Here is a 21,581-nt window from a genome sequence, read left to right on the forward strand (position 1 = left end):
GCAACTGCTTTGTGTACCAGGGACAGACGACATCCTTGGACACATGGGCAGAGCAGGCCCCAAATCAGTAATCATTACCTGGGGGGCAGCTGAAAAAAAGCCATTTTCCCCCATAATCATACCTCGGTGAGGACGCTCTGACCCAGAGCCCACACCAGGGGGTTCCCCCCAGCAGCTCTGCAGGATTGAAGGCCCCCCTGTGTCCCAATCCCACCCTGGTGCTCGCGGCAGCGGAGACGGCACCGCTTCTCCTGCTGCATACCTGCCCACGCTCCCACCGTGATTCCTTGGGCCTCGCGCTTGTTTGCTCACTTGCAAGCCAAGAAAATCTATTTTTTTTTTTTGGTAGGAAATTAAGAGGAATCCTCTCTGTCATGCACATTTTTAATAAATTATTCGCGAGCTCACGACTTTCATGTCGGCACAGTCTGTCAGTGCTGTTTGCTCGCGATTGATGCATCCCACCCCAGCGGAGGGGGGAGATTTGATCACGGCACAATTAAGGCTGACAGGGTTATCAGACGACCTTCTGAAAAATTGCAAAGCACTCTCCATCCTTGGTGAGATGGACAGCTAAAGCTTGAAGTGCTGCTCTGGTGCACCAGCTGGAGAAGGCAGCAGGGGCGCGCTAAGCGGGCAGCCAGGCGGCCGGGCTGGGCGCCCTGCACCAAGACCCCACTGTTCGCAGCATATTTGTGGCTGCTCCCCTATAAATCTGCAGGGCTGGCAAGAGCTGCTGGCTCTCCGCAGGGAGACGTCGAGCATCACTCCAGAAGCACCTCGTTTGTATGGAGCCCTCCTGGACGCGGAGCCAGGGACGCCATTGGATGGGCGTTCCCCAAAATCTGGGCACCTCGTTATGCTGGGGAGGGGGGCAGGAGGATCCCAGGAGTGCCCAAGGAGAAACTCCTCTGTCCAAACCCTTAGGGTGGTGCCAGGCCCCTGCCTACACACCTTGTTCTCATGGGTTTCACGTGTTTCAGCATCATGAGAGTGCCAAACTTGTTGATAGTGGGTGGGAGTTTCGCCCGCCCGCACCAAGCGAGCTCTCCCGAGCTGCGCCTCGCCTTCCTGGAATTTGCTGTTATCCCCAGCTATTTGCTGACTCGCTCGGCTCGGTGGCTTTCATCCTCCCGTTACTCCCGAAACGTTTGCTTTGACTATTTGTAGAGCTGACCGAGCCTTCTTTCAATATACTCTTTTTTTTTTTTTTTTTAGTTTGGAAAAAATTTTTTTTTCCGCTACGCTTTAGCCAAACTGTGCCACGTTCCTCTGGCTCTGCCAAAACAGTCATCGGCTTTAACCTTAAAAACTTCAGGAATGAGAACAGAGGAGAGGATATTGGGATTTGTTGGTGGGCTGGGTTGTGCTGAACAACGCTCAGCCACTGTGAAGTGACATCTCTGCACCTACTTTTCCGTATTTTATTATTTTGACCATTTGATTCACTACTATGATATCCAACAGTGTTTTGAGCATGCACATTGGCACTTTCCTGCAAATAATATGGCTTCAGGGCAATGAATTTTGCAAGGCGTGGAACGCAGATGAAGATGTGACTCTTGACACCCCTGGGAGGACGTCACCGTCCCCATCCTTGTCCCCATCCCTGTCCCTGCCCCTGTCCCCTGCCAAAAGGCATAAGCAGCAAAGCTGTGGATGCAGAATGAATTCAGGTTTCAACTTTTTTGATTTTGCAGTAAACCTAAGTTCAGTAAATTGATTTTTGTAGTAATAAAAGCTGAACACTCATAACACCCAAAGCGATAAACATTTTACTGCTATTTAGAATTTATATTTTATTTCTAGTCTTTCCTTGGATATGCCCTGAGGGGGAGCATTTTATGTGCAGCTCTAGAAATGAACTGAGTGCAAATATTTTTATTTTCTGCTAAGCATCAAAATTTTGATGCATTCTCATGAGACCAAATGCACTTCTTAAAAGTGCAGTACAGCCAGCAGAGCAACTTGGCTGCTTTTTTAATTTTTTTTCCTGAAGAAAAAAAGTACTATCAGTAAAACTAGGCACCAGGCAAAACGGACTGAACATAATAAGTACCAAACTCTGATCTTGACCACCTCTTTTCTTGATGTTCGGCTAGAATGAATCTGTTTTTTGATGTGTTTATGTGTTCCTGTAACTTGCTCAAAGGCACAAAGGAAAAGATACTGAGGTGCCTCAAGAAGAACCACCTCGTGTGCCTTTGTTCTTGGGGCAGCATTTTTAGTCCAGGGCTGCGTAGGACCAGATCTCCTGCTGGTGTGAGATGCTTGCCTGGAGGGTTGGGAAGTCCCAGGATGCTGAAGCTTCAAATAACAACATGGTGATGGATGAGGAGACTACTGCAGGTGCATTTTAGAGATTTCCAAAATGTCTGAGCTATAACTCTTCTCTCCTTACAAGCCCTGGGTGGCCAGATTCACAGCAAGAAAATACACCTGGCTTTTTATGCAAAGGGATAAAAGAAGCAATACATATAAATGATATTAATGCTCTCTAAAACATGCTGGAAATATTCCTTCCGTAAAACCTATATGACAGGTATAGATGACATCTCATAAGGTGACCCAGATGATTCAGCACTTGGCTGCACATGAGTGATGTGGCCATCCCCAGTTCTCTAGCAGTAACCTCTTTACTCCGGGTAATGCCATCCAGGAGATGCGCAGCGCTTTCTGCGTGCAGAAATGAAGGCTGGAGGAGCCGGGTGCCGGATTTCAGCCAGCTGTGTTAACCATTGCCATGCCCCAGAAAACCTGCTTGGGGGGGACCGCGGCTGGGGGCGCTGAGCTCAGCAGGACCCCCCAGAATCATTGCCCAAGTACTGGGCTGTTACTGGGTGCTCAGTACTGGGGGGCTGCTGAGTAAATACTGAGAACTGGGGAAATGTTTGAGCATTGGCCTGTTTGGCTCCCCTCCGGACAGGACAGCATCCCACGGGGTATTTCTGGGGAGCCTGTGGTTGTTTTCTCTGCCAGTGTATGGGGACAAGTGATTTGGGGGATCAGCGTTCATGCATTTGCTCAAGCAAGTTTTCCTGCTTGCCCCCTCAGACAGAAAAGCTCCCTTTTCCTTTGCATGTAACATTAAGTGCCACTGCTGTCCTACACCAGCTAAATGAGGGCAGGATGAGACCTGGGGAAACTTCCTTTTGCTCAGCACCAGCTCCGAAATTGCCTTCCCATCAATGAAGCCGTACAATGAGCCATGCTTAATGAGTCAAAATGTTAATTAACACACACATAAATTCAGCAGCCCTGCCTGGGTGATGGCTGCCCCCCTCTGCTGCTCTGAATCCCTCCCCCTCATCATCATCACATCTTCTGGCTCTCTCCTTCATTAGTTTTTATCTGATGATTTAATTCCACTGCTAGCCAAAAAAATTATCAGTGCTTGCATGCACACAGAGCACACTGCAAGTGAGCGTTGTAAAACATGAGGCAATTGATGCCACAAAGATGTCACGCGGCGAAAGAAATATCTCCCTCGTTTCCACCGAGGACTGAATGGACGTGGTGACCTGGGAGCCTCGGCACCACTCGGCTCCTGTAGAAGTAAAAGCATAAGAGCCAGGTAAAATTGTCTGCGATTAAACGAGGCATCCTGGCCAGCAAGAAGAGGAGCTTTGTTCGTTATCTGGTCTTGTGCCGCACTGGAAAATGTTGCGGTAACTGGGCTTTGCTGGTAGCTTGGAGCAAACCGGAGCATTTCTTTGTCAGGAGTGCAGCGAGGGGTACTGGGCACCAACTTCTCCTCTGCGGTGCTGTGACCTGTCTGCCTGCACGGTCCGGCCCCCTGCAGCACAGCAGACCCCGGTCCCAGCATTTTAGTGCCCAGCTGTGGGGCATTTGGAGCGGTTTCCACCCGTGGAGCCGTATCCAGCCCTCCCAGGCAGCAGGGAGAGATGCTTTCAGTGCCTTCACCTGCTTCTCTCTCCTCATGACGCTTATTGTAAACCACGCCTGCCCACCCCACCTTGAAGACATCTTCCTGCTCCATAACTCAGCCAAAAAGGGTCATTAATTCCTAATTATTTAACCCCTGTGGTCCTCTGCATTCTTGATGTTGTGTTGTAAGAGCAGCCTCTGACACAGCCGTATAACCCATGGCAGCCCCTGCGTACCCCCTGTACCTCCTCAGCGGGCATCTCCATCAAGGCAGAGCATCCCCAGGGAAACAGCCCTAGGGGTGCACAGAGCCCCATCACCCAGAGCCCTGCTTTGCATGCAGTAAAGATAGGGGCAGTATTCTGATGTGTTTTCTTCTCACAAGCTGACAGTCTCAGCAAGCAGAGCTGGCTGCTTTGGTAGAGACCAGAGCAGGACACACACAGCCACGGGCTGAGGAGCTCCGGGCAGCAAAGCCCTGGGCTGACATCTGACCCCCCAGGCACCTCCTCCTGCCCATCACCGTTCGACACCCTCCTATCAGCTTGAATTTTGGGCACCCACTAACAATCAGCACAGGGTGAAGTGTTTGACACCAGAGCCTCTGGGTGGGCTTGGAGTAGTTGTTTTCCCTGGGTCATTAGGAGACATTACGGAAATAATTAAGCCATTTATTTACCGGTTCGCCGTGCCGGAGCACTGATCCATCAGCCCTGCACACCGGGGACTCCTGCTGATCACCAGGACCCTTGGGCAAGCGCAGAATTGGGTTTCAAAGAGGACTTCTGGAGAAGCACGGGGCCTCCTCCACCACTCGGGCTGCTCATGGAGCCACTGCATCCATTGCACTGCCTTGGCTGAGTCTGCGCTCAGACGCTGAGCAGAAAGGAATATGTTAATCGTCCCGGGCACTGACAGCTAACATATACACAGCCTAGATAGCTTGCCTGCTAGATAAAGGAGAGAAAACATCTCCTTGAGAGAAAACACAGGATTTCCTTCTCTGTGATGTTTCATCTCTGTTGACTCTGGATTTCGATCTCCCAGCCCCCTGGGCAGGATGCTCACAGCTGCCTCCCCGCTGCCTTGGGGATGCTGAGCCCCTTCCCTGCGTAGCGTAATGGTTATCAAGGTTCCCTATGGATGGTGCGGGTTTGGGGGAAGAAAATCTGTTTCTTTGCTGTCTTTGCTGGGGTTGTTGGGTGCTGGTGGCAGCAAACAGGGCAGGGGCCCAGCACCCCAGCCCAGCCCAGCCCACCCTTTGCCTCTTTCTCCAAGCAGCTTTTTGTGCTGCACGGTACAAAGGGGTTGCAAATGCCTTTTTCTCTGGCTTAGAGGGAGAGGGAAATATTTCTGGATCTAACCCAAATATTCAAACTCTTGCTTTCTGGCATCCAAAGAAATCCGGAGGGTTTGTTTTGCAAGGAAGTAAGTGCTGAAAAGTGATCTGCAGAGGTTAAATACAGAGAAAGGTGCATTCGGGGTCTTAAAGGAAAGAGCGCCTTAAGAATAATGTTAATTATTTAAGACTAAGTGCACTGAAGGATACACCGGGAGTTTTTGTGCATCAGACAAGAGCTCAGATTGATTTGTGCTGCCTCTGCACCGCCATCGATTCCCAGTCCCAGCCCATTAGTCCTGCCAGCAGGACCTGCCACGGGGTTGGGGCTGTGGGCTCTGCTGGAAACTCCTCACTCAGGCCAAAACCCCACAGCTCGCAGCCCCTCGGACGCAAACCTGCCCCTGCCCGGCTGCTGGAGTCAAGGGAGGGTTTGGTGGAGAAGTACGAAATCCTGCACTAATGGCCAAGTCCAGCCCCTGCGGCTGGAGGGTCGCACGTGCGCCAGGATGGGCAGCCTCACCTCCTGAAATAGCTTTTTGGGGCTGGCGCTCACGAGGCTTAATATTCCCGAAGTTGCCGGCGTGATGCTTTGTTATGAAGTGCCACGCTTAGTTATGATGTGCCACGCTTTGTTATGATGTGCCACGTCACGCCAAGGATTTAAATTTGGGATCTTGCTCCGATTTGCACCAGCACCCGTGTCCTAGCGGAGCGGCAAAGCCAGGAGCGAACAGAGCCAGCACCACGGAGCAGAGGGGGAAAGGATCAGTGCGAAAGGGAAGGGCCCCGCCGCACGCAGATAGGGGTTAATAAGTGAGCCATTCATCTGATAGCGACACGGGGGAAGTTTGCAGGTATTCGGCCCCGCTGCAATTCGGCAATACCACTTGGCTTTATCTCTCGCCCAAGTAACACAAACATTTATGGAATTACATTTTAAGGCTTTTAAAGGTGTATTTAGAACGTGTTTTCTTTGAAGCGTTATCTTTGCAAGCTCTCATATGCTGATAAAAGCCGTGTTTAGCTGCCTCTCGAGGAGCGCTTGAAAACTGCCGGTGCAGAGGGGTTTTGCTCCCTTCGGGCAGGGCCACAGGGCTGAGGATGGCAGCGGCAGGAGGGCTGTGGTGGTGGCACCACCGTGGGTGACAGCCTCAGGGACAGAGCAGCTCTTCCAGGGCTGAGGATAGATGGGAACATGAACACAAGGGAACAAAGCCTTGGTCTCAGCACACATCGCAGCATTCAAGCTACGATCCCCCTCCCCGGGAGCCTTCGGGAGAAGGGAAAGAGCGCGGCGAAACAAATGACTTCACTCCAGGATGGTTCCACTTAGCATCGCCGTCCCTCCTCCCGGCCCTGCCCAGAGATGAAGACGTCGTCCAACAGCTCATCACTCAGCAGCAGGCTCCGAGCCGCGCGCCAGCGCCCAGACCCCGCGCCTCATCCCGCAGTCAGAAGACCTGACCCGGAGCTCCTCGAAATCAATGGAAAGGCTCCAGTGGATTTCTACGGGTCTTGGATCTGAGCAAATGTTGGCAAACTCCACCGAAGCTAATGGGAGCTTTGCTAGCAGTGTAGGCTGACAGGTCAGGCAGAGGGAGAAAATTAATTCGTCAGGAAGATTTCATCTTCTCTTCATGTTTCCAAGGAGTTTCTTAAAGGAGCATTGAGGAACATGCCTTCACGCGGGGAGAGGTGCCTCTCCAAGTGCCATTTGGAATACCAGCAGCTCTGGATTGGCAGCGATGCCGTTGCACATAGCTGGAGGGAGTCTAAATGTCTCCCCCCATCCCCTTTGCCCCTTTTCTGTCCCTCCCTCACTCGGCGCAGGCTGTCTGCTCCTGACCTCCACCCTCGCCTGGAGCCAAAATCTCTGCGCTGGATCCCGGCCACGCTCGCCCCAGCCCCGCTCGGCCGCCCCTGTGTTGTTGCTTTCATTCATTTTCTTCCCCCCGAATCGCCAGGCACAACTTGTCTGAACGTATGCCGAACCTGATAAGCCTTTGGCAGCCTCAAGAATAAATTGCTTTAATAAAAATGAAAACCATTTTGTGAGGGATGGGGATGGGGGTGGGAAGGGAAGCAAAAGCAAATGCGAAAATAATGTGCAGGCAAGGGCCCATGCGATCACCTGGCAGGAAGAGACATTCGCAAATCAAAGCATAAATCACGGCCCTGCGAGCAGCAGGGCCAGGCAGGGAGGCGGGCGGTGAAGCCCTGCACCTTCGGGCTTTATTTGCGTGCTCATTCCTGCAAGGATCACGGAGTGGGCATGTCTTCCATCAGGCCACACTGGGGAATTGCTAAAGGACTCCCCAAAATGAGCGGGAGGAGAAAGGATCCCCCTGCATGGGAGTCAGGATGCAGGAGTGCAGGCATGCAGTGGTTTTGCAGCTTATTGGGGCAGGAGATGGAGATCTGGGGCAGGTGAAGGAGATGGGAGCCATCCCCGGGCATCCTCATGGGACATGGGCACGTGCTTGGCATCTTCTGACAGCAACATGGGCACACACGTGTGAAGGAGGCTCACGGGGCTCGAGAAGGACCCTGCAAACCCAGGGCTGCAAAGTCAGGGTTTTGGCCCAACCCTTGGCGCAGGTCAGCAGAGATATTGGCCCAAAGACAGCGCATTCCCAAAAGGAGCTTTTACACTTAGAGAGCAAAAATTCATGGAGGTCCCTGCAACCACACGAGGTGCGCGTGAGGAAGGGACGTAAATCACCGCTTCGTGCAGCCCCAGCCATTGCACAACTGCACACACGACTTTTCAAGGGTTACATCACACAGCCCGGCAGATTAGCGATGAGGCCCTAGGGCAAATCTTACATTTCCAACGATTTTGGCCCTAGAAGGAAAACATAATGTTGCTAGCACCAGCTTAGCAATTTGTATGTGTAAGCACGGCGCTCGTTTAGCCGAGTCCTTTTATTCACCTTCTGGGTTTGGAGGCTACCCAGTTTTTCTTTGCATCCTCCTTGGTGGAGAGCTACTTTATATTCCCTAATTGCTGGTCAGAGACCACTGCAAACCGGGCCTTAAAGGAGGTCATTAGATGCTGGGAGAGTGATGAGAAACCAGTGGTGAATTAGTGGTAGGAGACCTGTTCCTGCCTTTCACCGCAGTGAGACCTCTCCGTCATCTCCTGTGACATCAGCCAAGGGTGGCAGGCACAAGATGGGCACACACCACCACTCCCGGTTTCCCATCATGGGGAAGAGAAATGGAAACAGTGAGGGAATAAAGAAAAAAATGTGACTTGGTGCTTTCAGGCTTCATACACTGGTTGTTCAGGTGGAGATAACGTGTTGAGGAGAGCCTGGAAGATGAGAACAGTAAAACATCTCTTGCTCCAAGGGCTCGTTCCAGAAATCAACTTCAAAATAAGTTTTTTTGTCTTGAAGACCGAGATATTAATGATGAATTAATTACAGAGGGATAAATGACATAGTTGTGTTTTACAGGCAAAACATTTGAAGCCTACCAAAAATAAAGACCTGTCATCTCTCCCCCGCTCTTGAGAGCCGGAGCCATTCCAATGAAAACCTTTGCTAACAAAGTAGTTGTGAAAAATATTTACTGCCAGAGTTTCTTCAATTGACATTTGCATCTTCTGCAATTTGCCAAACTCTCTGTGTAATTGGAGCCATTTTCATGGGACTGTAATCAACAGGAAGGGTTTTTTCTTCACTTCTTGGTGTCCGCCTAAAAAAAAACCAAAAGCATCTTTGGCTCTGAAATTCACACTTAATTTTTTATTTTGTTTTGGCCAGAGGAGGAGGGAGGAGCAAGGGAAAATGGATATTGTAGGAGACAGAGCAGAGACAGAGGAGTAAGAGATAGGAAGGACTCTTTCATGCAGGGTTTCTCAAGCCGTGAGTCATGACCGCCTAAAGGAGAGCCAAGACGTGTCAGAGGACAGCGGGGTCCTCCCCGGTTCAGCCAAGAGGGAGCCAGCTGAAAACAGATGAAGTTTGCCTCTCCCCAGGGAAAAAAAAATGGATTTGGGGCGGGACCAGCACTGTGGTCCAGCTGGGATGGGAGCTGGATGAGGGGCTACCCAGCTGCCCCCCGTAATTGGGGAGGAACAGCTTAAAACCCCCAAATTTCATCAGCGTCCTCCATGGCGGTGAGAGCTGGGCACAGGGGCCAGGATGCCAGTGTTCCCTCAAAGCACACGATTATTATGGGGTGGGTCAGATTATTTCTTAGGGTATCTGATATTCATGTGCTGGGCTATTGGGGAAATCTGAGGAACAGGGATAGGAGCAGGTGAATTTAGGTGGGATCATGAAAACTTACAACGTGTTTCCTGACTAGACAAGTTGTGCCAAAGCCGGACATCAACAGTTACGTTTCCATCATCGTTTTGTGCTTCATTGAGAACAGCTGCCACCCAGTTTTCTGATGCCTTTGTACTCTCCTGCACGTTTGCAGCACCTTGGAAGGCAAGCGCCGCTCGCCCCAAGTGTTTGCAACCCAGATGTTGCAGGTTCAAGAAGGTGAAAGAAAACTGAGCCAACGTGGAAAGGACTCATCTGCTTCTCCTTCCAACCGAGGGAAAAATTACAGCTAAAGGGCAAAGTAGCACCGGTGCGAGCAGGATGAAGGCGTGACCGCAGCTCACCGGTGCGCATCCAGGCCCAGGGCTGGCAGCGTTAGCCCGGAGAAGGAAAGGAGGATTTTATCGCAGGAAATTTCCCCACCTCCTGCTTCAGTCCGGACAATGTATGTCCATTCTGAGAGGCAAAGGATAAAAATTGACTGGTTCCACCATTTCTACGAGACTCGAAGTTTCCTCTGTTGGCTTTACAGGGCACGTCTGCCAGCACTGGCATTGCTGGGGTGATGCTGGCCGCGTGCTGGATCTCATGCTGGATCTCATGCCACATCTCATGCAGGCTGGGTTGTGAGATTCAGTGCTCGCCAGGAAAGAGCTGCTCAAACAGCACCAATATCCTCATGCTGAACATCTTTGCAGCAATAGCCTTTTCCTAGCTCATGCACGCTCCCTGCAGCACTGCCTTGTCAGCATGAAGCTGCTGGGTCCAGGAAAAGCTACCCTTTTCTGTGGGTCTAAATGTTCCAGGAGTTCCCGAAGGGGCAAGTTCATCCTCTTCCTTGACATGCGTTTTGCTCTGCTTTGCTAACCATGACTGGAGGTTTGCAAGCAGTAGCTGCTGGCTCTGAAATCAGTGGGACAGCTCAGAGAAGCTGAGCTACGCCCTCCAGGAGCAGATGGTGAGAGGAAAAAACCTGTATAAAAATAGAATTTACTCTGGCTGTGCCACAGGTACACTCGGAGTGGCCTTTCTCCCAGCCAATCTGTTTTTTTTTATCTTTCTGTAAGGGAAATCTGAGGCAGGTAAAGCCTTAAAACCAGCTTTTCCGAGCAGGGGTCGCAGAAGCTCCCTATCACCCCACGCCCTGAGTGCCCAGCGCCAGCCCCTGCCCCAGGGAGCCCATTTCCTTGCTGCTGCGGGTGTATAGGAGAGAGACAAAGTGGGGAGCAGGGCCGAGGGGCCAGGGGCGCCCCGGCCCCCGCAGCCTCCCCCCGAGCCCCCTCGGCGGGGCTCCGGCTCAGCCTCCGCCGGGCAGCTCCGGGCTCCGCCGGCCGCTTCCCAAAGCCGGCAGCAGCCCCTGGTGGACGCTGCCTGCTACTTGTGCTGCTCTGCAGTACCCCAGGCCGCCCCGCTGCGAAATGTGCCTGCTTTGCTCTATATCGCTTTTCTTTTTTAATTATTTTTTTTTTTTTTTGGCCTTCGTTCCTGCCTGTTTTCTGCAGCGTGCGGTGAGCCCAGGGGTGTTGCTCCCATCTGCTTGCTCCTGCTGAGGAAAGCTCTGGGCGCGTTCGATCCTATGGGGCTCTATGAAAAGTCCCGGGAGGATCAGGCTCTGAAGGGCCCTCAGGCTTGTTCCTGACGGCTGCTGTTGACTCAAGGCCAGAAATGGGGCGGCAGCACCTCAGCCATGGTGCATTAGGCTCGTCCTCATCAATGCAAACCCCACTTGGGCCCCAAGCGAGGGGACATTTGCCTTTTGGCCACTGATGGACCAAAAGGAAAAGTCCTGCACAGTCCATAGGAAGATTCTTTGGTGCAGGCAAATATATCCTGCAATTACCACTTTTAGCGTGCATCCCTGCGTGCCATGGATGGTCGCATTCGCCTCACTTGGCTTCCCAGGAAAGCTGTGCAGGTGGAGCCGTCACTTCCAGCGAGGTTTCTGTGCGCAGAGACCACATCACTTCCAAACGAGGGAGAGGATGTATTGCCCAAATTCCCACTGACTTGACACATGCTAATGATTCCTTCAGAGAAACCGCGTTCAGCATGGCTGCGAAAATGCCAGAGCCCCCGCTGACAAGGCAATGATGATTGCAAGCCTGGAAAAAACGTTTCTTTAATCTTCACTGAGATAGATGACTGTTAACAAGAGAAAAAGATGTTTTCATGCTGGATCTCCAGCCTGAGATCACCAAAGACATCTGGAGCTCTGGTCCTTAATTGCCCTGCATGCCGCTGCACTGATAGGTCCTGATTTCTGCCTAACCCTGATTTATTTTCTGCTTGCACTGTAACGGGGATAAGGACAGTGCTTCTTGCAAAAAGGCAGCCCTTAGGCAAGGCAGGTGCAAGACAAGCAGAGGACAGAGGCCTTACATCTAAATGGAAGTAGGGATGGGCAGGAGAACTTTGGCAATGCCACCTAGAACTGCAGGGGGTGCTCCTGCTGCTCACCCTGCCCGGGGGCGGGCAGACACTTCGGGCTCCTCATGGCAGCCTGGGGTTCTGTTTTATGTCTTTTGGTCCCAAAATACTGATCAGAATGGCACTGGGGCCCCCCAGAGTTAGGTTAGCAGGTGGGGAGATGCACACCATGGGGCTGGCACAGGTGAAGTTGGCTCTAGCATCCCTAGATTTACTTGGACTTTCTCTTCCCTGACCTCTTCTTTTGTCTTCTCTGGTCTTTTTTTTTTTTTTTTTTTTTTTTTCCCTTAACTCTCACCTACTCTCCTATTGCCTTCTGTCATCTTCTCTTCTCTTTTTACTGACCTCTTCAAAATATTCTTTGATCTTCTATGGCCATCTTTCCTCTGGCCTCCTCGTCTCCTCTCTGCTCGCATATTATTTTTTAAATCTCTTTATCCCTGATCTTCCCACCCTGATATTCTTTTCCCTGGCCCTCTTTCTTCCTTATTTCTGCCTTCTCTGAGCTTTTCCAACATCACTGAACTTTCTCTTAATTTTCTTTGGCCTTGTTTGACATTCTTTGACACTCTGGTCCTCTCTGACACTCCCAGACCTTCCCTTCTTTAGTAATCCTGGACTTCTTTTTTCTAATTTCTTCTTCTCATCTCTGACCTTCTCCTCTCTGTCCTTCACTGCTATTTTTCGCTCTGCTCTGCTCTTCTCTGATCTCCCCCTGTGATTTTGGTCACGTCCTTTCCATCCAGCAAATAGGCTGGAACAGCCTTCTTGTCTCGTCCAGTAATGGCAAGAGCTGGGATTCGGCAGGGTGAGCAGTGCACTAACAAGGGGAAAAACAGGCCTTGCCGTACAAAAAGATTCAATTCAGAGGAGTACCAAACCAGATTGCTTTTTCCTAGATACCGCTGTCTGATGGACCTTCTCCCACACTGCCTATGGCAGCCCCGTTGCTGCCGAGCCTCCTCGCTGCCCGTGCAGCAACGCTCTCACCTCACTGGTTTCCAGTCCCAGCCGCCTATCTCAGTCTTGATCAGATATCTCCAGGTTGCAGTAGTGGTTTCATGTTTCTTTGCTTAGAAGACTCTTTTTTTTTCCTAGAAAAAGTGCTTGATTTATTTTTTCCCCTTTCCTTTTATTTACTTATATATATATTTTAATTCTCAGTTGGAAAGAAAGAGAGTTCCTGTCCAGATCTTTTTGCTTTCCAGCCTGGGAGCAGGATAATCTTTGATGCAATCACGGTTTCTCCAGGCAGCCTGCATGATCTCCAATAGACATCTGTAAGACAAGGTGGAGATCATTTCAAAACGCATCACTTTCTTCTTCCCAGCAGTGCCTATTCTGCCTTCTCACACATCACCACAACCCGTCCAGGCACCTGCCTCGAGTTTCCTCGCTGCTGCAGCCTGCGTGGGTGGCACAGCCCATCCACCCACCAGCAGCCCGTGCCACCGAGCCCTCCTTTTACCCTTTCCTTTCCCAAAACCTCCGTGGGAGATGCTGCAGATAGCACAGCAGCTGCACCGTTGGCGGTGGCAGTGCCCCCACGACCGGTGCCGCGTGTCCCACTCGGAGGTCTGGCTGCTGCTGGTTATCCGGCAGGGCTTTGTGCCTCCCTGCTGCCCTGCCAGGCTGGTCCAAGCACGGCTGGATGCCTCTTCCGTGGGGCTGCCATTAACTCCACCACCGCAGACATCAGCCTGAGGTACTGGGCTGGACCAAGCAATCAATCTCTAATTGCCATATCCCTTTGTAGAGCAAACAGCCCAAAAGGAAAGAGAAGGAAATAAAAGCAAGAGCTTCCTTTAGCCCGCTGCAGATGGCTTGTGAGAAGTGTTGGGTGAAAACAACCCCCCCGTAGCCCCTTGCTCCGTCCCTCTCGCAGAGGAACGAGCCGGGAATTTCGTGCAGGATGAGCAACCGCCAAACAGTCCCTACAGGTCCGCCGAGGACCACAGCTCGCCGAGCGGCTGCTTGTTTACCTGCCGCCCATTTCCATGGCGTGGGCGTGCAGCCGCATTCCTGGCAGCCCCGGCTGGTCCCCGCCTGCCCGACCCGTCCGCGTGCCACCGGTGGAGCCCGAAGCCGACGTTTGGCAGCAGAGCTGCAGATCGCCGGCGCGATTGCTGCAGGAAACGCTGCCAAGGATGCTCAGCGCCGCGCTGGGCTTACTTAAGCAGCCAGCTCAGCAGCTGGGGTGTAAATCGGCGTGGGGATGTTGCTGCCGGTGGACGGATGGGGATTTACGCAGCGACGGGGTCTGACTGGCGGGGGGAGCTGAGATCTGGGGATGTGCAGCATTGTGGGGCTTCCCCAGTGGGTAACTCAAAGAAGGGGCTCAGCTGAATGTTCCCAACCCTTTTCCCTACCCAACAGCCCTGGAAATATCCCGGGGGAACAGCCTTCCTCAGCTTTCACGTCCTGCTAACCAATGTGGGTGCATCCCTCCTGCAGAGCCGCGCTCACAGGCATCTGCACCAGCGGGGCCCTGCACTCACCAGGCGGCTCTCAGCCAAGCAGGACGTGCCCTCTGCTTCTTGAACACGTCAGTGACAACTTTCTGTTGCTTTTTCTTTGTGCCATGCTGATGGTGAGCACATGCGCTCTGCAAGCGCACACCTCCTGGGCTCGCAGCAGCCGCGGGGACGCGGGGCAGCGCGGGGGAAGCTGGACCTGCCCAGCCTGGTGGGACTGGGCCGGGCAGGGGAGTTGATGCCAGCATTTTTCTGGGGGATGCTGAAATAGCTGCACTTCAAAGGCTCAGGAGGTGTCCACGTCGCCTTCGGCTCTGCCAGCCCACGGCTGGGCTGGAAGCTGCTTATGTCAGCAGCCGAAGCGGGGAGACAACCCGAGCTGGGGCTGCCGGCCAGGATCAGCACCCACATCACCCAGCCTTCCCCTGCTGCTCCCCCACCCCAGGGTGCCCCGAGAGGCACTCAGAGACCACGGGTTTTTTCTCTACCTGCGCCTGCAAGCAGCCAGAGGTGTCGATTTGGGCACGTCCCTTCTCCTGTCCCAGGCTGTTTGCTGCATGGCCATGTTGCGTGCCCTGTGCTGAGCCCTGTCACAGCAGGGAGCCGAGGCCAAAGGCAGCCCCTGGTCCACGCTGCCCCCCCAAGAAGTGGCCCTGCAGGTAGGCAACATCCCTCTGAGTTAGCCTTATGGGTGCACGAGGGTTTGGTAGGGCAGGATGTCTCTGTCGCTGTGCTCTTCCACTCCGAAAGGGCCACGTTACGTAAAAAGCAGAAATTCCCACCTTAATGGTGGCTGAATTATTTAAATGGGTCTGTTTGCTAATGTGATTGACTCCAACCAACAGCGCAGGTTGGGCTGTAATTATGGGAAAACAATCAAATCTCTATCTGGGTTCAAACCCTACTGGTCCTGCCGCTTTTTCTGTGCTACAGCAGAACCTGCTCAGCAGCTTCAGCCGCGCTCTGCCTCCTTTCTGCTGCCGGGGCAAAGAATCGCAAACCAGCAGAGCCAGTCGGACTGCAAAGAAAAAATTATGGCTTATTGTCTGTGCGAGTTCACCCACACTGCTCACTTCTGCCTCCCGTGTCCCAGGTGACTGTCCTGATCCTGGCTTAGCTGAGCCACAGGAGTCGAGGGAGAGACACCCAGAGGCAGTCCCCCCGCCGTGAGTATGGTGCCCGCACCGATTTTTATCTGTCCCCTGGCACTCGGCGCACGGAGCTGGGGAGGGAGCTTTGGGGGGGGCTGTGCCTGGAGAAGTGCCCCAAAACCGCACGGCAGAGCTCCGGGGAGTGCTGTCACTTGGTGCCGGCAGCAGGAGCCTGGCCCTGCTCCCGTCCGAGGGGCAGTGGCACGGCTTGGCTTGCTTTTCTGTCCCCTCTCTGGGCTCGCGGAGGAAATTTGGGTTTTCCTCGCAGGCGGGGAGCTGCAGGCATGCTGCAGAGCGGTGGCTCTGGCGCTGCAGGGAGCGGGCGGACGGGTCGGCAGGGAGCAGGGCTGAGCCTGCCCAGCACCACTGGGCTCACCTCGCCAGCAAACCCTTCTCCTCTGGCCTCTCCATCTGGGCGGGAAGGGCGGTGGGAAGTCGCTGGGATTTGAAATGCAAAGAAATGGCACCCGGCTCACGCTCGGGATGAGTGCAGTGCCTGCACGAGTGTCGGGGCAGGTTGCGGTGCCAGGCTGTGTGCCAGTAGTCGGGAGTCCGGTCGCATTTGTATTTAAAGAGCAGGGACCGGAGGCTTTCTCTGAGCAAATATCCGGGGCTGTGACAAAGCCGCGTCCTCGGTCACACCGGGACAAGCCACAGGAGCACGGGGGTTTGTGGCAGTGCCTGTCCTGGGCAGGTGGCACCGCTGCCCTGGGTGTCAACACCCAGCTCCTGGGGCATCGCCCCGTTCCACCCCTTCCATGCAGCATCTCACGCTGGGCTGCACCAAACCACGGGCACGCTCAGCAGCAGATAGCTTCCAGTGGGGTTGTCAGGCTCCCTTCCCATCCCCGTTTTCCCACCCTAAATTGACCACGTCTCTATTGCCAGGGCTACGGAGCAGCCCACAGGCTGCAATCCCCTCCCTGCTCTCCCCTCCCTTAAATCCGGGCTGAAGGATGTGATGGGGGGGTGAGGGGGGGGACTGTGTCCATGCACATTGCTTTTGGTGCTGATTTTGCTGCTGGGATGGTCCCACGATGCAGAAAGGCCTGAAAATGCTCACAGGGGAGCCAAGCACACATTCTCCCGTGTGCTCTGGTGGAGGACACAGGACACTAGCACGTGGTATTGTTTCAAAAGCCAGCCTGGGCAGCAAAGTGTCCCCATCAGCAATGTGTCACCAAGCATTTGAGACAAACAGATGCCTCAGCCCATAAAAATGCCTGGCTGAGGCTGTCCTGCTGGGATGGCACCGTGCAGGGCAGAGCCGTGGTGCCACAACAGGGCTAAAGCCCAGGCAGAGCGGAGCTCCCTGCAGAGCCCTGGAGAGGGTCAAGCACCCCGTTATCTTTAGATGCAGCAGCCAGGGGAGAAAGCGTGGTTCTGTGCAAGCCTAAGAGTAGCAGAAGAGAATAGCTGGGCATGCAAAATATTTCCCAAAGACGGCATCTTCCCCTGCACTTTGCCCCCGATGCGCTCAGCAGCGGCGAGGGAGCACAAGTCCCAGCTAGCCTGCAAACTGCGCCGCGGCGGGGGCTGAGGCAGGAGCTGCCGGGCTCTGCTGCAAAGCTGCCTGCAGCTGGGGGCTGCTGTACGGGGCAGGGAAGGCACAGCCTGGCTGGATGAGGCTGGGTGGGTTTTTTCCTCCAAATCCGAGGCGTTGGGCACTTTACCTCCACTAGACTTCCCATCTGTTTTGCCATGAGCTGCAGGAATTCCTGCAGGATGGAGATTTAGGGGAATTAGTCATTGGTATCTTTGATCAAAGCTTCTCCAGGACTTCTGGAGGCAGCTCCTTTATTCCTGCCCCGCTTCCCCACGAGCGTGCTCCTGTACCACTCTCAGCGATGGGAACCTGGCTCCCACACCTGGCCAGGAGCAGAAAGCATCCACCCTTCCTGCCCCGCTTCTGCTCGACCTGAGGAGACCTCGTCTGCATGACAGCTGAAATCCTCTTGTTGCTGAAATTGCCAAAAGGAACCTTTAAAGCAGAGAAGCAAAATCCGGAGATTTACTCCACTGTTGCTTTGGAAGAGCCGTGAGGAATGTGCAGGGAAACCCAAGGCGTGAGCTCTTGCCCAAGAACGGAGCAGCGAGTGCAGCTCATGTGGAGCAGATCCCTGCAAATGAAAGGGCCCCTCACAGCACCCCAGCAAACCCCTCACCCCAAATCAGGCACCAAATCCCCCATCGGGGCATCCCCATCAGCAGGGGACCTGGATTTAATATAGGGGGTTTAATATAGCTCCCGGGGAGGAGAAGCGCCGCGGCTCTCTCTCCCCCAGCCAAGTGCAACCAGCACCCAGTATGGTTTTGCAGGACCGAATGTTTCTTATTATAAACAGCACCAAAGAGAAAAGCTGATTCAGTTAAGGACTTCATTATCTGCGTTGTATCCAGGGGAGAGAGATTTATTCTTTTCATTTGTGTTAGACTGGCTCACTATGGCCGTGCACACTGTGCCACAGCAGGGACAGAGGCGCTGGTTTATGCGAGCGTGGTTACGATGGATTTTCACACCCCTCATCCCGTACAAGACCCACTTGCTCGTGCAGGACCGCAGATGCCCACAGCAGCTGGTTTCCAGCAGCTGGCCCAGCAGAGGCGAGCCCCCGAGGTGTCCCGGTGCTGCTGCAGCCTTGCTCAGCCCCCAGCAGGGTGAGAGCAACCCAGGAGCTTTGCGGGATAAAACCCAGGAGCTTTGCGGGATAAAACCCAGGAGCTTTGCAGGATAAAACCCAGGAATCTTGCAGGATAAAACCCAGGGCAGAAATGGGCTCCCCATCCACCAGGAGCAGTGTGGGCTCTAGAGCACGTTGCTTTCGAGGTTTTCTTCCATCGAGGAGGGGAGAACAGGACCAAAGTGCTACAATGCACGCAGCGTAACAGGGCCATGGGCTGACTCCATTGCTCCCCAGCTCCCCAGGGCAGCTCCTTCCCGCTCCCCCCAGCTTTTTTTGGGGGGGAAGGGGGAGGCCAAGTGAGCGTTGGGTTCTTTGGGTGCTTTGGGCTGGGAGGAGGCAGCTGCGCCTCTGCTCCCGACAGAGCCTTGAGCTATTCCCTGAGCCTCACCGCTTCTCAATTAAAACACCTGAAAAACGCGATAATGCTTCATTACCCACTTCCCAGAGCATTTTGAGGTGTTAATTAAGCAATGTTTATAGAAGCTGTGGTTATCCCGAGATGCACAGGCAGATAAGTGACTATTTTCTTTCCTATTCTGAGCCCTCGTGCAGGCACACAGACTTGCCCTCGCTCCCCATGCATCCACCCAAGCCCACCGTGCCCTGAGCAGCATCACGGCACGGCCAGAGGGTCCAAATGTGGCCGTCCCATGTGGGGAGCAGGATGGAAATCTGCTGCTAAACCTCATCAAAGCAACAGGGAGCTGCTGACGGCAGGGACTGGAGGGCAGGAGGGCAAAGCCCCCTTCCCAGCTGGGGAAGGTGCAAGGAGAGATCCTGTAAACGCCCGCCTCAGTCCCATAAATGCTCACCCCCTATATGAAATCCAAAGTCCAGTTCCTGGGCATGTTCACGTACTGCAGAGGACCAGCCTCTCCTGTCTTAGGGATCCCACAACCGCATTGCTGCACACATCAGGTGGGGTATTTGGGGCAGTAATAACGTTATTGAATAAAATCTACATTGCTTTGGTGGCTGCCACAGGGGTTAGAGAAGCAGAAGCTGCCTCCAAAAGGGCCACAGTGGTGGGGGAGAAGCTGAGCTGCTGCTTTCACTATGGCAGGGGCTGTGTTGTATTATGGCAACGCAGACTTTATGGGGTTTAAGTAAATAGGTGCGCAGGTTGGGACTTGAGGCTGGATTCGCCCCTGTTTTCGCCCTGAAATGGGGCACATCTACCTACCCTTGAGCAGGGCAGCATATCCCCTGTGCCCTGCAGCCCCGTGTCAGCCTGTGCCACTGTCCCTCATTTGCAGCAATGGGCAAGCGTTACAGAGAGCTGCAGGAAACCCAAAAGGCTGGAGAGGCGGCTGCAGCCTCGTGGCCCCTCTGGGGCTCGGGATGGCCTGGGAGCCAGCATCCCCAGCCAGCACCCCAAGCCAAAAACTGGTGCAGGTGACCCTGGGGCAGGGGGTCTGCAGCGAGGGCTGGCTGTAAACCACCCCCAGGCTGCTCTTGGCGCTGATGGAGCCGCTCGGAGCAGCAGCTCGGCTTCATCGAGGATTTTCGGGTTGTGCGAGGCGGAGGTGAGAGCTGAAGTTGCTCCTCCTGTCCCTCCTGTCGGGGGGGTTGCAATGTGCCAGCCCCCACCCAGCAGCTGCACACACAACCGGTGTGCAGAGAACAAGTGCTTGGTGGGACAGCCCGTGCCACGTTCGTCGGCCGTACAAATAAATAATTGCCAGCAGAAATAAACTCCCCCAAATCTGCCAAGCGCACAGTTCATCGGCAAAGCAGATCGGCTTCACGCTGGCCTGCAAAATACTCCCGGCACTGCAGATTTTCCATGAGTGATCAGGCGGCTTTTCTGAGTATAAATTCAATTTATGCTTCTAAAATTAGACCAGGAATATAGCGGGGTAGCCAACAGAAGAAAGTTTGGGTAGTGAGAACAGCGCTGCCCAGCAGTCACACAGCGAAAGGTACAGTGCGTAAACCCAATGTGAAGCTGAACCACTGCTGATGGGGAAATATCTGATTATAAATCCATTAAGCTCAGCTGATCCGACAGTGCCAGAACTTCAGAGTCCCGAATTTATTTTTTTTTAATGACTTAAGCTCATTTAGCTAATGAGCTGCTTTATTCTTCTGGGAAGGACACAGTGCTGAGGGTGGGGATGCGAGCACCGCCGGCTGTGCCGGGGATGGGAAGGAGAGGCCAGAGCCCCTGGGAACCTGGGAACCTCAGGCAGCGCTGCCCGAGCCCACCCCTTCCCAAACCCCATGGCAGGGGGTAGGAAACACCCTCCCCGTGGCTCTCCCTCCCCAAGAAAGAGGAAGGAAGGCGCACAGAGAGCAAGGGAGTGAAGCTATCACTGGCCCCGGTGCTTTTTCCAAAGCAGCCAGATTTAGGGGCTGGCGGGGGAGCTCCCCAACCCTGGGTCTGTGTTAGCAGAGGGCACCCGTCACTGTGAAATACACCTGGCCCCACGACGGGGCCGCATCCAGCGCCGCCGGGTGTATATTAATGGTGACAGCTCGGGAAAGGGCTCAGGGCTGTAAATGAAACCCCTGTCTCGGGGTCTCTGTGCTCTGGTCTTCATCAATAAATCTCCCTCGATAAATCCTCCCGAGTGGGGCGGAGGAGCAGGGGGCCGCGGCTTCGCGCCTTGGCTGGTGCACACAGGGTGAGAAGGGAGCACATCAAAACTGCTGGGAGCCTGGGCTGCCTGCAGGGCTGCTCCGCCAGGGCGAAAGGATGGATCCTGGGTACAGAAATGTGGGGGCTGATGCTCCCCAACATCTCCTTGTAACTGTGGGTGCGCACAGACCAGACACCCAATTTCCTCTCCAGGTCCTCCCCAGTCCCATGTGCAGGTCCCATGTGCAGACAGGGACGGGTGCTGGCAGCTCAAAAAGCACCAAAATTTGCAAGAGCTTTCCCATGCAAAGGCCCAGGACCAAAGCCCCAGGCAGGTCGCGCATCCCCTGCTGACTCAGGGGTGCTGAGAAGATCAGGATGAGGAGTCCCAGCCTCTCTCCAGCCACAGCTGCAGCTGTGCGCGGGGAGCAGAGCAGCTGCCCACACCCCAGCCAAAATTACAGCCCCGGATCCTGACCTGCCAGGCTCTGCCCACGGCGCTGAGTCACCGCAGCTGCTCGCGGCACCGCTGGGAGGGCTCTGCCCCATGGCCCATGGGGACCTGGCCCCATATCCTGCCTGCCCCCAGCTCCCACCACCACCAAGCCCAAATCTGCCTGCCCGGCTGCAGGCTGGCACGAGGCGAAACGGGACGTGACTTTTCCGGGACATCCCAGCTGCAGACCGAAACGCCCTGGCGCTGCTTGAGATGCCAGCAGGATGGGGAAGGTGACACCAGGACAGGGCAGCGCTG

This window comes from Anser brachyrhynchus (assembly GCF_964034855.1).
Source record: "Anser brachyrhynchus genome assembly, chromosome: 16".
In the NCBI taxonomy this organism is placed as follows: domain Eukaryota; kingdom Metazoa; phylum Chordata; class Aves; order Anseriformes; family Anatidae; genus Anser; species Anser brachyrhynchus.